The 17,860-nt window shown below is 38.7% G+C and overlaps 1 protein-coding gene and 1 non-coding gene across 2 annotated transcripts in view; both read right to left on the bottom strand.

Moving 5' to 3' along the window:
- LOC126076906 (sodium/hydrogen exchanger 9B2-like) overlaps positions 1–17,860 on the bottom strand; it is a 298,466-nt gene that overhangs the window by 71,811 nt on the left and 208,795 nt on the right. The window lies entirely within an intron of this gene.
- TRNAK-CUU (transfer RNA lysine (anticodon CUU)) lies at positions 9,920–9,992 on the bottom strand. Its single transcript has one exon. It is a non-coding gene; the product is annotated as a tRNA-Lys (tRNA).

Here is a 17,860-nt window from a genome sequence, read left to right as displayed (position 1 = left end):
TGCCGTTATCATTTGCAAAATTGTATTATTTTGCATCATTCCCACCAGCAGTGCAAAGGGCTCCCATCTCCCTGCAGGACCTCCAACATTTGCTATTTTCTGTTTTTTTTTTTTTTTTTAATTCTTGTCAGTAATACCGAGTTAGATGGTATCTCATTGTGGTTTTAATTTGCATTTCTGTAATGGCTAGTGATTGAGAGCATCTGCTCATGTGTCTGTTTGCCGCTTGGATGACTTCTTTAGTAAAGTGTCTGTTCATTTCCTTTGCCCATTTCTTAATTGGATTATTTGTTTTTTTGTTGTGGAAATGTTGGATTTTCCTGTAGACTTTAGAGATTAGTCCTTTGTTTGATCTGTAATAGCCAAAAAATTTTTCCCAGTCTGTAGGTTCTCTTTTTACTCCTTTGGCGAAGTTTTTTGATGAGCATAAGTGTTTAATTTTTAGAAGATTCCAGTTATGTAGCTTATCTTCTGGAGTTTGTGTGTTGTTAATCATGGTTTGTATCCTGTTAATACCATGTATTATGGCCGCTAGCATTGATCCTATGTTTTCTTCTATGATCTTTATAGTTTTTTACTTTATTTTTAGGTCTTTGATCCATTTTGAATTAGGTTTTGTGTATGGTGTGAGGTACTGGTCTCATTTCATTTTTTTGCAGATGGACATCCAGTTTAGCCAGCACCATTTGTTGAAAAGACTCTTTTCCCCATTTGATGGACTTTGGACCCTTGTCAAAGATCAGGTGACCATAGGCGGATGGATTTACATCTGGGTTCTCAATTCTGTTCCATTAGTCAATGCATCTGTCATTGTAACAGTACCAGGCTGTTTTAACTACTGTAGCTGTATAGTAGTTTCTGAGGTCAGGTAGTGTGGGTCCTTCTACTTTATTTATCTTCTTCAATAGAGCTTTACTTATCCAGGGTTTCTTCCCTTTCCATATAAAGTTAATGATTAGTTTTTCCATCTCTTTAAAGAATGCCGTTGATATTTGGATTGGGATTGCATTGCATTTGTAAATTACTTTGGGTAGAATTGTCATTTTCACAATGTTGAGTCTACCTATTCATGAGCATAGTATGTTTTTCCATTTATGTAGATCTCTTTTGGTTTCTTGCAGTACTGTTTTGTAGTTTTCTTTGTATAGGTCTTTTATATTCCTGGTTAGATTTATTCCTAAGTATTTTATTTTTTTAGGGACTATTATAAATGGTATTGTTTTCCTGATTTCCTTTTCATTGTTCTCTTTATTGGTATATGGTATATTGATTTTTGTATGTTTGCCTTGTGTCCTGCTACTCTGCTGAATTTATCTACTAGTTCAGTAGTTTTCTCGTGGAGCCTTTTGGGTTTTCTATGTACAGTATCATATCATTTGCAAATAGGGACAGTTTTACTTCTTCATTACCAATTTGGATGCCCTTTATTTCTTTTTCTTGCCTTATTGATCTAACAAGGACTTTCAGCACAATGTTAAATAGAAGTGATGAAAAAAGGGCATCCTTGTTCCTGTTCTCAAGGGGAATATTTTCAGCCTCTCTCCATTCAGAATGATGTCAGCTGTTGGTTTTGCATAAATGACTTTTATTATGTTGAGAAATCTCCCTTCTATACCTATTTTATTGAGAGTTTTTATCAGGACTGGGTGTTGGACTTTGTCAAATGCTCTTTCTGCATTGATTAAGATGATCATGTGATTCTTTCCTTTTATTCCTGTGGTGGACTATGTTGATTGATTTTTTTTAATATTGAACCATCCATGCATACTGGGTATGAATCCTACTTGGTTGTGGTATATTTTTTTTTTTTTGATATGATGCTGAATTTTATTGGCTAGAATTTTTACATCTATATTCATGAGAGATATTGGTCTGTAATTTTCTTTTTTTGTGATGCCTTTGCCTGATTTTGGTATCAGGGTTATGCTGGCTTCGTAGAATGGATTCTGAAGTATCCCATCCTTTTCTACGCTCTGAAGTAGTTTGAGTAGTACTGGTGTAAGGTCTTCTCTGACTGGTAGAATTCTCCAGTGAAGCCATCTGGTCCAGGGCTTTTTTTTTTTTTAATTACCTTTTCAATGTCTTCTGTTGTTATGGGTCTGTTCAGGTTTTCAATATCATTTTGTGTTAGTTTGGGTAGGTAGTGTGTTTCTAGAAAATTTTCTATTTCCTCTAGGTTTTCAAATTTGTTGGAGTGTAGTTTTTCATAATACTCCGTTATGATCATTTTTATTTCAGTTGAATCTGTTGTAATGTCCCCATTTCATTTCTTATTTGGGTTATTTGCATCCTCCCCTGTTTTTCTTTTGTCAATTTGGCCAGTGATTTGTCAATTTTCTTGGTCCTTTCAAAGAACAAACTTTTGGTTTTGTTAATTCCTTCTATTGTTTTTGTATTCTCTGTTTCATTTGTTTCTGCTCTGATCTTATTATTTCCTTTCTTCCGGTGGCTGTGGGCTTCTTTTGCTGTTCTCTTTCTATTTATTCATTTTGTGTAGCTAATGTTTTGATTTTGTCCCTTCTGTTTTGATGTGTGCATCTATTGCTATAAATTGACCTCTGAGCACTGGTTTTGGTACGGTGTGTTTTCATTCTTGTTTGATTCTAGTAATTTTTTTATTACATCTCTGATTTCTTGTATTATCCTGTGGTTTTAAGCAGGGTGTTTTTCAGTTTCCATGCAATTGATTCGTTTTCCTTGCTTTTCCTGTTGTTAATTTCTACCTTGGTGGTGTTGTGGTCAGAGAAGATACTTTGTATTATCTCAATGTTTTGGATTTTTTTGAGGGTTTCTCTATGGTCCAAAATGTGGTCTATTCTGGAGAACATTCCATGTGCACTGGAAAAGCACATGTACTTTGCAGCTGTTGGGTGGAGCGTTCTGTATGTCTATGAGGACAAATTGGCTGAATTGTGGCTTTAAATCTTTTGTATCTTTGTTGAGTTTCTAAATGTTCTGTTCTTTACTGAGAGTGGTGTGTTGAATTCTCCTACTATTATTGTAGAACTGTCAATTTCTGTTTTCAGTGCTGTTAGCATTTGTTTTATGTATTTTGATGCCCTGTCATTGGGTGTGTAGATATTTATTAGGTTATGTCTTCACGATGGATCATCCCTTTAATCGTGATATACTGCCCTTCTTTTTCCTTTGTGGTGGATTTTGTTTTATCAAAGTCTATTTTATCAGAGATTAGGATTGCCACTCCTGCTCTTTTTTGGTAGCTGTTTGCTTGATATATTTTTCCCATCCTTTGATTTTTAATAAGTTTATGTCTTTGTTTCTAAAGTGTGTTTCTTGACAGCATATTGATGAATCCTTTTTTTTTTTTTTTTTTTAATCCATTCTGCCACTCTCTTTATGGGCGCTTTTAGGCCATTTATGTTCATCGTAATTATTAATAGGTGTGATTTTATTACTGTCATTTTTGTAGGGATTTTGTGTGTGTGTGTGTGTGTGTGTGCAGACATTTTCTTTGTTCCTCTTACTCTCCTGTGCTGAATTCCTTTTGTCCATGCATTTTTTGTCATTTCTTTTGTTTTTGTAGATTTTGTTTTTACTGAGACTTTGTTTTTCTTCTTTATTTTGATGAGTAGTTTGTTAATTTTCTTTGAGGTTACCTTGAAATTTATCCCTATCTTCCTATGCTTGAACCCTTTTATTATTACTTCGTATAGCCTTCCCCTCCATTAGAAAGCTCTATATCTACACCATTTATTCCCTCTTTCATTGTTCTGATGTCGTTATCATTTATGGATTAACCTCTGTGGTTCCCTGTTGTAATTCTTTCTATTTTGAATAGTCCTTGAGAGTTCATTTCCCAGATTGTATCTGGCTGGTGCAATCTTTCATCCTAGATTCAGGGTGTGGTTTGATGTTGTTTGTTCTCAAACCAAAGGACTCCCTTTTATAATCTTTGTAAGTTTGGTTTCCTTTTTACATATTCTGTTAATCTCTGTTCATGTTGAAATGTCCTAATTGTACCATCATATTTGAATGAGAGTTTTGCAGGATATATTATTTTTGGTTGGCAATTTTGTTCTTTCAATATTTTGTATATGTCATCCCATTGCCTTCTTGCCTGATGAGTAATCAGAGGCTAGTTTAGTCTTATTGTTTCCCTCTGTATGTGACTTTTTGTTTTTTTCATGCTGCTCTCTTGCTTTGTCTTTGGTTTTAATAAGTGTGATTTTGATATGCCTCAGTGATTTTCTTTTGGGTCTATCCTATATGGGGTTCATTGAGTTTCTTGGATCGTCACCTTTTCATCTTTCATGATATTAGGGAAGTTTTCTGTCAGCAATTCTTCAGTGATCTTCTCTGTGTTTTCCTTTCCCCCCCCCCTGTTCTGGGACTCCAATCACTTGCAGATTTTTGCTTTTGATTGTATACCACATGATTCCCTGGGTTTCTTCATTTTTCTTCATTCTTTTTCTGGCTTTTCCTCAAACAAAGTGGTGCCCAAGTGTTTGCCTTCAATTTTGATGATCCTGTTTTCCACTGTTTCAAACCTGCTCCTCAGACTTTCTATGACACTGTCCATTTCTGAAATCTTGTTTTCTTTTGGATCTCTAATTGTTGTTTCTGTATGATTTCTAGTTGTGAATTTATTTTGGCATTTTGTGCCTGTATTACTTTCCTGAATTCTTCCGTTTTTCTGTCTGTATTTTCCATGAATTTGTCTATTTTTTCCTTATTTTTGTCTGCTTTTTGCTTCAACTCTTTGACAGCTCTGAGTATTAGAGATTTGAATTCCCTACCAGGTATTTCTAGTGACTTTTCTTCTCCTGGAATGTTGTCTGGTATTTCATTTTGGATGCCTACTGGAACCATCCTGTCCTTTTTTTTTCTTTGTATGTTTTGATATTGTCTGCTGTCTTCCAGACATTCAGTAGTTAGTTTCTTTGTTTATTGAGTGTAGATTTGTTTGTTTCATCCTGCCTTTTTTTTTTTTTTAAATCTGGTTATGCTGAGGAGGCAGGGTGTTCATTCTTTGTTGTTTGCTTGTCTTTGGGCAGGATAATTTTCACCTCCTTGTCCAATGGGCAGGGCCAGTCTCTCATCTATGGTGCAGCAGGGCAGGTCCAGCTGAAGGGGATGGGCTGGGATGGGTTGTTTTCCACACTTACTGGGGCTGGCAGGGTGGGCTGTGTGTCAGTGTGGGGGGGGGTTCCTGTAGGCCGTGCTTGTGCTGCTCAGGGGTGTGATGTTCATCTCACAATGCAGTTAGGCGGGAGCTAGGGGGGAGGTTGTGATATGTGGAGCTATAGTGGGTGTAGGAAAGAAGAGAGAGAGCAGAGAGAAACAGGGCTAGAACAAACAAAAAAGGGCTGAAGGAGCTTGCCGTTGGAGTGCAGAGATGAGAAACTGAGAAATGGAGAAAAACAAAAAGGAAAAGAGAAAAATAAATTTAAAAAATTTAAAAGAAGAAAGGAATGAAGAAAGAACTGCCTTCAGGGATCCTACCAGTGACCAAGGAGGTGCCTCCAGGCCTCGGCACATAGTCCGTATAGAAAGGGTAGAGATGTCACACAGCACCAGGAATTGAGGACACAGAAAGGGAAGGAAAGCAGAGAAAGATGAGAAACTGAGAAATGAAGAAAAACAAAAAGCAAATAAGGAAACGAGAAAACAAACAAATAAATAAGAAAAAAAAAAAAAAGGCCCCCAGGGATCCCACTGGTACGGATGCGCAGACTGGGGACATGTCTCCCAAGCTATGCAGTACAGCCCAGCTATAAGGGGCAGAGTTGGCACACCGCGCTAGGTATTCAGGAGACAGGAAAAGAAGGTAAGTAGAGAGAGAGGAGAAACTGAGAAATTAAGAATGACAAAAAGGAAAAGATAAAAGAAAGAAAGGTCCCCAGATATCCTATCTGTGTGGCTGCAAAGACAGGGATTGTGGCTCCCAAGACTCACAGTAGAGCCTGGCTAGAAAGAGCAGAGATGGCACACAGCGCCAGGTATTTAGGAGACAGGAAAAGAAGGTAAGTAGAGAGAGACAAGGAACTGAGAAACGAAGAAAGACAAAACGGAAAAAAAAGAAATGTCCGCAGGGATCCCACTGGCGTAGCTGTGCAGACTTGGGAAGTGGCTCCCAAGCCATGTAGTACAACCTGGGTAGAAGGGGCTCCCAAGCTGCCAAAAGAAAAAGAAAACTACCAAACAAAATAAACAAAAGAGGCCCCAGAGATCCCACCAACGTGGCGGCATGGACTGGGGAAGCAGTTCCCTAGGTGAGCAGTACTTCACACCCTGTCAAGAAGAAGCAAAGAAAGCACACAGAGCCAGGTGTTCCAGAGAAAGGACAGGGAGGAGGTGAGAGGCAGGGGAGGAGATGAAAGGCAGGGAAGAAGCTGAAGAAAGCAACATCTGCAATAAAGAAATGGCACTGAAGGAGCTTGCCGGTGTGGGCAGGGTGAATCCAAGCGGCACAGAGCTAGCACCACCTGGCTGGCTGAGCAATCACACCAGCTACAAAGCGGCAGAAGCCAAGCAGGGGTAAGAAGTGTGGGGAGTGAGAAAGCATACATATCGCTGGGTACTGGGTGCTCTGTCTCCTGCTATGAGCTCCGTGAGCCAATTTCCTGTACTCCCTGTCCATCGATCTCTGAGAGGAGTCCAAGATGGCGAATCTGTACTGCATTAGCTGATAGGGGACCTCTGCTCCTACCTCTCCTCGGTCTCTGTTCTCTGTCAGTTTCTTATTCCATGCAGTGCTTGGCTGAGTTATCTCTTCATCTGATGCTTAGGGTTCCAGGACTGACATTTGTCTCTGTTTTACTTAGTTTTTCAGGTCTTGGCTGTGGAGAACTGCCTGGTGCTTCTGTCTACAGCACCATGTTGGCTCCACCTCCAGTAACGGCATTTTTCACGGATAAAACCTGGTAATTTGATATAGGTAACTCAGTTTCCACCTATCGCAATTTAAGGTTATTTTTTATTTATGGTTTCCAAAGAAGATGAGGAACTGGCTAGAGTATCTTACAGCATTAATTTTCAAATACTTTTTAAGCCAAAAATCTTTCATCAAGTGAAAGTTTATCCTGAAATCCCATAAATGAAACATGTATAGGTGGAGCTGTGGGAGCCCTGTCCACTCACTGCTGCTTCTCCTGACAAGTGAAGTACACTTTGAAAACCACTTCTGTAAATACACTTTTATATTCAGAGCAATATTTGTTAAATCAGACTTCTCTTTTCCAGACAATCTTACTCATCTAAATGTTTAAAGGTACTTTCTGTAATATACCAGAGGAAGTAAAAGAACCATTGGTTTGCAAATGTTCACAGGCTCCTGGTCAACTAAAACATGCTTACTGCTATGAACTGAATTACTGCTAAAAGATCATTACACAGATAAGGACTGGTTATTATTGTTAATTTTTTGTTCGTGACATGGACAGGCTGGCATTAAATGAAGTGTTCTTATTGCGAATTTACATGTATTGCTAGGGTACTCTATGTGCTGTATCCATGAATTTAAAAGAACACTACCATGAGTGTTCATGAACTATGCTATAATGATTATCATAATAATAACCTCCTACCTTTAGTATTCATTCATTCACATGTTGAAAGTTTAGGCTCTCACTCTCATATGGCGTTTGTATATAAAACATATAGAAACAGTCCAGTTTCCAGATCCAGGTTATTAACCATGATCTAATTCTCATTTCCCAAAAGGAGCCCTGCCCTGAAGCGTGGAATTTAGATCAGATTGCAACATAGGTTTTAAAACTTTCCTTGACAATTAATTGCTAATGACTAAGAACCTTTCCCTAAATGAGAACTAAGTACCTTATCTGAAAGTGTTAGGTGTGCCAATCATATGGGGCCAAGTTCCCAAAGGAAAACAACTACTGTTCTATTTGCTTAACTGATATAGTGATTTTGTTGAATCTGATGTAAAACACCATATAATGAGATATGAATAAAAGGAAATTACCCTTAGGTAAGAAGGAATGGAATATCTGCTTCTCTCTTCTCTAATCTCTCTCCCCCCAAGCTCAAACATATTTAATTGAATGTTTAAAATATTATTTCTAGACCTACTAATACCAAAATCTCCAGAGATTCAATCTAGGAATGTTTCTAAACCTCCCCAAGTTTGGCAGATGCTACTTATTACCTACCCCACAGCTATGTATTCAGGTATGCAGTGGGTCCCTTCCTCAGTGCTAGGAAGGAATCATGATTTGTATAAGTCAGTCTAACTTCATTTCTCTTTGCCTTTTGTTGGTTTAGGGATGAGCATGGTTAATTTCTTACCAATTGAATGGGACTGTAGACAGGGACTGTTTCTTCAAATTCTAGCACATGAAGGAAAAGTCAAGATTAGCAAAGAGAAAATGATATCATTGATATCATTGAGCTGTTGAATAAACCCTGGAACCACTTACCTTCAGACATTTTGTAAAAGTAAACTTGTATTTTTTAAGGCACTTCTGGTCAAATATCCTGTTTAAATCTATAGCCATTGAGTCGATTCTGACTTACAGAGTAGTACTGCCCCATAGGGCTTTCAAGGCTGTGTTTTTATGGAAGGAGACTGCCACATCTTTCTCCCACAAAGCAGCTGGTGAGTTTGAACCACTGATTAACTGCTGAACACTTAACCACTGCACCACCAAATACTAAAAAACCAAACCTGTTGCCATTGAGTCAATTCCAACTCATAGCTATCCTATAGAACAGAGTAGAACTGCCCCCAAGCCCCATAAGGTTTCTTCCTTAAATATCGTGTTACTTACAGCCAAAAGCATCCTGACCAATATATATAACATGGGATTTAATACAGAGTCAGCTCTGAGAGGCTCTGGTGAGGAGCAGTGATGAGGTACCTTTGGCTTACATGTGCTTCCTTAGTTTCTTCTTTTTCTTTCTTTCTTTTAAAATAATATTTTATTGTGTTTAAAGTGAAAGTTTACACAGCAAACTGGGTTCCATTTGACAGTTTCTACACAAATTATTCAGTTATATTGGTTACATTTTCCACAATGTGTCATCATTTTCATTGATTCCATTCCGGTTGTACCATTTCCTGTACTCTAGCTTCTCTGCCCCCTTACATTTCTCATCTTTGCTTTAGCGTAATTTTTGAACATTTGATTTCATATAGATGACTTTTTTTTAAAGGAGCTCATTACTCACAGGTGAAATTCTTTATTTTATGACCCAATCTGTTATTTAACTAAAAGGTAAACTCAAGGGATAATTTCTGTTTAATGTTTAAAGAGTATCTCAGGGCCATAATCTTGGGGAGTTCTCTAGACTCAACTGGTCCAGTAAGTCTAGCCTTTTTAAGAATTTTAGTACTGTTCCACATTTTTCTCCCATTCTGTCAGGATCTACCCTGATCAGAACAGTTCTGGTCTCAGGGTAGATGAGGTGGTGGTTCATGTACACTGCTAGTCCTGTAGACTGCTTTCTTCTCTGAGACTTTCATTTCCTTCTTTCTGTTTTGTGCTGGATAAGTAGAGACCAATAGTTATATCTTAGATGGCTGTTTGCAAGCTACTCACCACAGTGGGATGAAGAACATATACTTTATGAACTATATTATGCCAATTAACTAAGTTGTCCCATGAGACTATGGTCCTAAGCCTTCAAACGCAGAAAGCCAATCTTGTGAGATATTTGGTTATGTGTAAGAAGTATCCATGACTGTGTGTGCTGTGCAGTTTATGAGATATATAAATATACGTGTATGTACATATACCTGTGTGTACATATGCCTATGGATAAATCTATTTGTGCACACATAACTACTCACATATTAATACCCTTGCATATACATACCTATATGCATATTTCTGTGACTGCATACGTATTGTTTGGTTGTTGTTGATATTGTGGAAAAATTATATTTGTCATATCCTTTACCAAAAATGTCTTTTTCTATTATGCACTTCTTAGTACATACCCAACGTGGGACTTGAACCCATGACCCTGAGATTAAGAGTCTCATGCTCTACCGACTGAGCTAGTCAGGCATTGCAGACCTCAAACATGCATTACTATCAGTCAATTCCAACTCATAGCATTCCCATAGAGTAGAGTAGAACTGCCCTATGGGGTTTCCAAGGAGCGGTTGGTAGATTCGAACTGCTGATCTTTTGGTTAGCAGCTGTATGCCTAACCACTGTGCCACCAGGGCCAAGACAGGTGTCAGAAGAGACTCTGAAAGTTGATCTGGAACATCAAATGGCTAAAGCAAAAGGAACAAACGTTGAAGTAAAAGAACTGAACAAAAGATTTTGAAGGGCAGCTTGAGAAGACAAGGTAAAGTATTATAATGACATGTGCAAAGAGCTGAAGATAGAAAACCAAAAGGGAAGAACATGCTTGGCATTTCTCAAGCTGAAAGAACTGAAGAAAAAATTCAAGCCTCAAGTTGCAATAGTGAAGGATTCTAAGGGGAAATGTTAAATGACTCAGGAAGCATCAAAAGAAGATGGAAGGAATACACAGAGTAATTATATCAAAAAGGCTTAGTCGATGTTCAATCATTTCAGGAAGTAGTATACGATCAGGAACTAATGGTACTGAAAAAAGATGTCCAAGCTGCACTGAAGGCATTAGCAAAAACAAGTCTCCATGAATTGACAGGATATCAATTGAGATGTTTCAAGAAACGGATGCAGTGCCAGAAGTGCTCACTTATCTATGCCAAGACAACTGGAAGACAGCTACCTGGCCAACAGACTGGAAGAGATATTTATGCCTATTCCCAAGAAAGGTGATCCAACTGAATAGGGAAATTATTGAACAATATCATTAATATCACATGCATGCAAAATTTTGCTGAAGATCATTTAAAAGCGGCTGCAGCAGTATATTGACTGGGAACTGCCAGATATTCAGGTCGGATTCAGAAGAGAATGTGGAACCAGGGATATCTTTGCTGACGGCAGATGGATCCTGGCTGAAAGCAGAGAATACCAGAAGGATGTTTACCTCTGTTTTATTGACTACGCTAAGGCATTCGACTCTGTGGATTATAACAAATTATGGATAACATTGCAGAGAATGGGAATTGCAGAACACTTAATTGTGCTTGTAAGGAACCTGTACATAGATTAAGAGGCAGTTGTTCAAACGGAACAAAGGGATACTGCATGGCTTAAAGTTAGGAATGGTGTGCATCAGGGTTTTATCCTTTCACCATACCTATCCAATCTGTATGCTAAGCCAATAATCTGAGAAGCTGGACTATAGGAACAAGAATGTGGCATCAGGATGGGAGGAAGACTCATTAACAATCTGTGACATGCAGATGACACAACCTTGTTTGCTGAAAGTGAAGAAGACGTGACGCACTTATTGATGAAGATGAAAGACCACAGCCTTTAGTATGGATTACACCTCAACATAAAGAAAACAAAAATCCTCACAACTGGACCAATAAACCACATTATGATAAACGGAGAGGAGACAGTTTTCAAGGGTTTCATTTTACTTGAATCCACAATCAACGCCCATGGAAACAGCAGTCAAGAAATCAGAAGATGCATTGCATTAGACAAATCTGCTGCAAAGAACCTCTTTAAAGTGTTGAAAAGCAAAGATGTCGCCTTGAAAACTAAGGTGTGCCTGATCCAAGCCACGGTATTTTCAATTGCATCATATGCATGTGAAAGCTGGACAATGAATAAGGAAGACTGAAGAAGATTGACACCTTTGAATTGTTGTGTTGGCGAAGAATAGTGAATATTCTATGGACTGCCAAAAGAACAAACAAATATGTCTTGGAAGAAGTACAACCAGAATGCTCCTTAGAAGCAAGGATGGCGAGACTACGTCTTACATACTTTGGACATGTAGTCCAGAGGGATCAGTCCCTGGAGAAGGACATCATACTTGGTAAGGCACAGGGCCAGCAGAAAAGAGAAAGACCCTCAATGAGATGGACTGAGACAATGGCTGCAACAGTGGGCTCAAGCATAACAATGATTGTGAGGATGGCATGAGACTAGGCAGTGTTCTGTTCTGTGGTACATAGGGTCACTATCAGTCAGAACCAACTTGATGGCACCTAACAGCAACAACTTCCTAATAACATCATTTACCTCATCTAAGCTGTGTGTACTTCACGCACAGTCAATGCTGCCTTTTCCATCACCAAAGATAACAAGTGTCTACTCTCTTGAGAGTGTTTCTCCCTCTCCCTCCCCACCCATCCCTGGTAACTACCAATGATCACTGGTCTCTGTGTATATATATCTATTCTTTTCTTCTTATAAAAGTGTGATCATGCAATATTTGTCCTTTTGTGATTGACTTATTTCACTCAGCATAATGTCTTCCAGATTCATCCACATTATAAGATGTTTGAAAGACTCGTCATTATTCTTAGTGGTTGCCTAGTATTTTATTGTATGTATAAAAAAAAAAATTTTTTTTTTTTTTTTATGTACCAGCTTTTGTTTATCTGTTCATCTGCTGTTGGGCACTTAGATTGTTTCCATTTTTTTGCTATTGTGAATAATGCTGCAACAAACATAAGTGTGCATATGTCTGTCCCTGTCTCTTTTATTAGATCTTTAGGGTATATAATTAGAAGTGGGATTACTGGATCATAACGTATTTCTATTTCTAGCTTTTTGAAGAAGCGCCATACCATTTTCCATAGTGGTTGTACCATTTTACAATCCCACCAGCAGTGGATAAGGTTTCCGATCTCCCCATATCATCACCAGCATTCGTTGTTTTCTGTTTTTTTTTTTCTCTTTCTTATGCGTGTCATTTTTGCAGGGCTGAGATGGTATCTCATTGTAGTTTTGATTTGCTGCTCTCTAATGGCTAATGACTGAGAGCATCTCTTCCTGTGTTTGTTGGCCACTTGAATGTCCTCTGTGGTGAAGTGTCTATTCATGTTCTTTGCTCATTTTTTGATTAGGTTGTTTGTCTTTTCGTTGTTGAGTTATTGACGTTTTCTACATATTTTAGAGATTAGGCCCTTATCAGATATGTCATTCCTGGAGTCTTTTTCCCAGTCTGTAGGTTGTCTTTCTACTCTTTTGATAAAGTCTTTTGATGAGCGTAAGTATTTAATTTCTAGGAGGTGCGAGTAATCTGATTTGTCTTCTGTTGTTCATGCATTTGTAGCTGTGTTTGGTAACCTAATTTCTTTCAAAAAAATTTAAATTTTTGAAAATTAAAAGAAAAAATTAGGTCCCATAGTTTTGTCCCTATGTTATCTTCCGGGAAGTTTATAGTTTTAGCTTTAACATTTAGTTTTTGATCCATTTTGAGTTAGGTTTTGTGTATCTCCATAACTTCTTGACACAGTTCAAAATCTTCACAGAGGATTAAAGGTCAGAATGCTGCCTGCGTACTGCTGTTTCTCAAAAATATGCGGGAAATGACATTTTAGGAGCTAAAAATCAGTGCCAATTTTTTCAACACCACCCTTTTGGGTGACAGAGAAGATATAATATTTTAAGACTATATATTGGCCTTCTCCATCCCTGGAATTCAACAGTAATATTTTAACATTGAATTAAAAAAAAAGTGGGTTTATAAAGTATTTTATTGTTTTCTAAATTTCTATTCATGCAACAAGCAAAACAACAACATAACTACTACTACTCCTGTGTGGGTTTTCATTTTTGGCTTTGTCTATTTTGTAAAATTCTTTTAGTCATTCAACATGTAGCTCAAATGTCACCTTCTCAATTAGTATTCCCCAGCTCCATGTAGACTCTTTTCCTCTTTTATCTCTCGTAGGACTCATTCATTCATTCAACAAATATCTCTTAAGCTCTTGCTATGCTCTAGCCCTTGTGTTGGGGATTTAGAAGGGAATCTAACATAGTTTCTATCCTCAACACTTGTAGTCTAGTGGGGGATTGACAGATAATTCTTTAAGCTCACAATAAACTGTGCCAAGTGTTTCAATTTTAGGTGTATGAAACAGCAATCCCACCCCTCCATAATCAGTGAGAAACAACAGGCACTTTCTGGGTTTCTGAGGGGTTCCAGGCATAGGAGATGAATAAGGTGCAGTCCCTGTTCTTCAAGTAGAGACAGTCTGTTTTCCGTTCATCAAAATCACTTTCCTCCGCTGCCTGGGCACACAGTCAACATTTTCCAGCCTCCCTTGTGGGTCAGTGTGGCATGTGACTGAGTTCTGGCCCATGGAACGTGGGCATAAATAACGTAAGCTACTTCCAGTCCTGCTCCAAAAGAAACTCCCATGCAATGCACCATATACCCTTTCTTTCCCTGTCCACTGCTTAGAAACTAAGGACTCCAGTGTCCTAGGGGACAGCAAAGCCATAATGTAAAATAAGTCTAGGCACCTGAATCACTGAGGGGAAGGTCACAAGCTGAACACTGGCTGGACTTTACATAAGTGAGAAATAAGCTTCTACTAGCAATTTAATTTTGATGTGATAAGTCAGCAATAGAGTTAAACATGTGGGAGGAAGTATTGCCCTGCCCGGCTGGGGTCAAGTGATGTTTGAATCAAGCCTTGAAAGATGACTTAGTCTTATGAAGAAACGATGAGACCATTCCAGACAAAGACACTCATCGCATGAGCAAAGTACAAGGTATGAAAACAAATAATGCAAGTAAGGAATTCTATACAGTTCTATATTAACTAGAGCAAATGTGGAGCAGTTAGAGAAAAATGGAGATAAAAGCCATGAGTGTAAACCCTTGCCCTGTTGCTTCCTAGTTGGGGCAACTTGGGCAAGTTATGTAACCAGTCTGGACAAGTTTCCTCTTTTTAAACCAGTGATAATGCCTCTGTCACAAAGAATGTCATGGGGTCCCAACATAGTCCCACCACTCGTTTATCTTCCCTGTATAAAAAGTTCTTTCAGAAAGAAGCCATTCATGTGTTGCACTGAAGAACACACATCAGGGCACTGGTAACAATCTTTATAGTCCTTCTTGTAAAACACAGCAAAGCGTATAATAGATTTTTAAAAAGAGAAGTTTTTGATATACTGAATAACTTTAAAACACTGTTATAACTCTCTAGAACTTATCATCCTAATTGCACCTTCTTTAATATGTATAACATGTACAACATGTGACTATAAGACACTGAGAACACTCCCTCCTTACTTTATGTTCACATCCTTTATCTGTGTGTATTTACACAAGTAAATATACAGGAAGCTCCATTTTCCCACATACTACGCTCCCAGGCAGGCTTTGTGTGTGAAAAAGAAGATGTAAATATTTTTTGCCTCCGAGGGAAAAATTCCATTCTATCATTGGGGTTTGTGTACTAATCAAGAGTCAGTTGCAAAATCTCATTGATAAAGGGTAGGGTTGCACAGTTGATTATTGTAATTGTAGTTGTACACCTGTAAAAAGTTGAATTAGCAAAAGTTGTGTGATATATTTATAACAATGACAAAAGAAAAGAAACAAAGAAACAGCAGCTGCTGAGGCTGCTTATATACAACCAAATACCTCATGGGATTTGGTTCCTTGGTTTGGAGGTTTAGGGTCATGATTTCATGGGACATTCCAGTTAATTGGCATAATAATGTGTTTTGTGCTTCTGTTCTACCTCCCAGTTCATTGCATAGTGCCTGTAGTCTTAAAAGCTTGCAGGTGGCCATTCAAGGCACAACAGTTGGTCTCCATTCACCTGGAACAACACAGGAAGAAGGACAGTCAGGAATAGGGGGAGCATATGGAATAAATGGCTAATTGCCTCCATGGACAACTGTCTCTTTTGTCATGAGACAGAGGACCTGGATGGTGCCCAGCTATTATAGAAGTATCCTGATCAAAAGGTGGAAAATGCAGTGAGCTGCCATCTAACATATTCCACTGGACCCACTCCATCTGGAGAAAGGGAGAATGCAGAAAAGCAAAGACCCAAGGGAAAGATTAGTTCAAAGGACTAATGGACCACAGCCACCATAGCCTCCACAGACTGTGTCCAGCACAACTACATGGTGTCTGGCTACTACCACCAACTGCTCTGACAGGGATCACAACAGAGGGTCCCAGACAGGAGCTGGAGAAATACGTAGAAGAAAATTCTAACTCACACAAAAAAGTCCAGACCTACTGGTCTGACAGAGACTAGAGAAATTCCAAAAGTATTGTCCATGGCACCTTTTTAATTCAGTGTTTAAGTCACTTCTGAGGTTCACCCTTCAGTTAAAGATTAGAGAGGCCCACGAAACAAGTGGGACTAAATGGGCATACTCCAGAGGTAAGGACGGGAAGGCAAGAGGGGACAGAAAACCTGGTAATGGGGAACCCAAAGATGAGAAGATCATGTGTTAACGTGTCTTGGGGTTGGCAACCAGTGTCACAAAAGAATATGTATATTAATTGTTTAATGAGAAATGAATTTGCTCTGTGAACCTGAATCTAAAGTAAAAGAAAAAAGGGGAGGGGAATGCAGAACAAAATTTCAAATTTTTGTGGACTCTAGACTTTCATCCACCCATGGAGGGTGGATGAGCTTCTGAAACTATGGTCCTGAAATAAGATCTTTAAACCTTAAACCAAAAATATGCCCTTCAGTCATCTTAAAACCAAACAATGGTTTATGTTAACTAGTAAAAAAGGTATGCCTTGAGCATTATGCTCTTTTAAGAATGATCTATGTGGGATCAAATTGACAACAGCAATTAAAGAGATTAGATAGGAACCTTAAGGGTCAGGTAGTTCATGTCAATGAGAGAGGAACAATTCAGAAAAGGAGGGTAAGAATGGTTGCACAACTTGAAGAATGTAATCAATGTCACTAATTTGTACATGTAGAAGCTGTGAATTGGTATATCTTTTGCTGTGTTATTCTCAACAACAACAACAAAATAAAGTTTAGGAGAAAAACAAAACAAACTAAAAAAAAAGTTGCATATAAACTGTGAATGTTGTTATTAGTTGCCATCTGACTGACTGCGACCCCACGCACAACAGAATGATCAGATCATTGTGATCCATATGGTTTTCTTTGACTGGTTTTCAAAAGTAGATTTTCAGGCCTTTATTCCTAGTCTTAGCCTGAAAGTTCGGTTGAATCTTGTTGATTATTATAGCAATGTACACGCCTCCTCTGACAGACGGGTGGAAGCTGGGCATGCAGTGCATTGGCTGGGAATTGAATCCATGTCTCCCACATGAAAGGCAACAATTCTGCCACTGAGCCAGTACCTCGTTGCCGTCAAGTTGATTCCGACTCATAGCGACCCTACAGGATAGAGTAGAACTACACCATGGGGTTTCCGAGGAACGGCTGGTGGATTCCAACTGCCGACCATTTGGTTAGCAGCCGTAGCTCGCCGTAGCTCTTAACTACTGTGCCACCAGGGGTCCAGTGCCCCTCGAACTATGATTAATAAATAGGAGGCCAGGAACCAGGTAGTCAACAACTGTGCTTCTATAAATATTTCAAGTGAAGAAATGTTTCTTATTATACTTGTAGAATAACAGGCATCAGAGATAATCGAATCTACCAGTACCATATTGAAATGCTGTCAGCAGCCAGGCAGATAATACAGATGTGTGAGTCTGTGGCAACTGCAGAGGGTACGGCCCTATCAAAGGTATCAAATAACATCAGGCTCCTGGATCTAATCTCATGGTTTCCTTGCAATGAGATGAAACTGAAATTTAGAAAGATTAGGTTAGGTGACTCTTACAGGCTACACAGCAAGCATGTTAATCAAAAGCAATTCAGAATACAGAAGCCACTCCAGGTATTCTAAGCAGAAAGGGATTTTATACAGGGAATTACTTCCTGAGATTGGTGAAAGAGCTAGAAGTGCAGGGTCGAGGCTGCGCCTACAGGTATAACTCCTAGAACACTAGTAACTGAACCACTAAGGAGTGTACTATTGTTGCCACAATTAAAGGCCACCACAGGGATACAGAA

The sequence above is a fragment of the Elephas maximus genome, chromosome 5, assembly GCF_024166365.1.
Source record: "Elephas maximus indicus isolate mEleMax1 chromosome 5, mEleMax1 primary haplotype, whole genome shotgun sequence".
NCBI classification, from domain to species: Eukaryota; Metazoa; Chordata; class Mammalia; order Proboscidea; family Elephantidae; genus Elephas; species Elephas maximus.
Note: the sequence above shows the minus strand (reverse complement) of the source record. Positions and strands in the feature narration are given on the sequence as shown.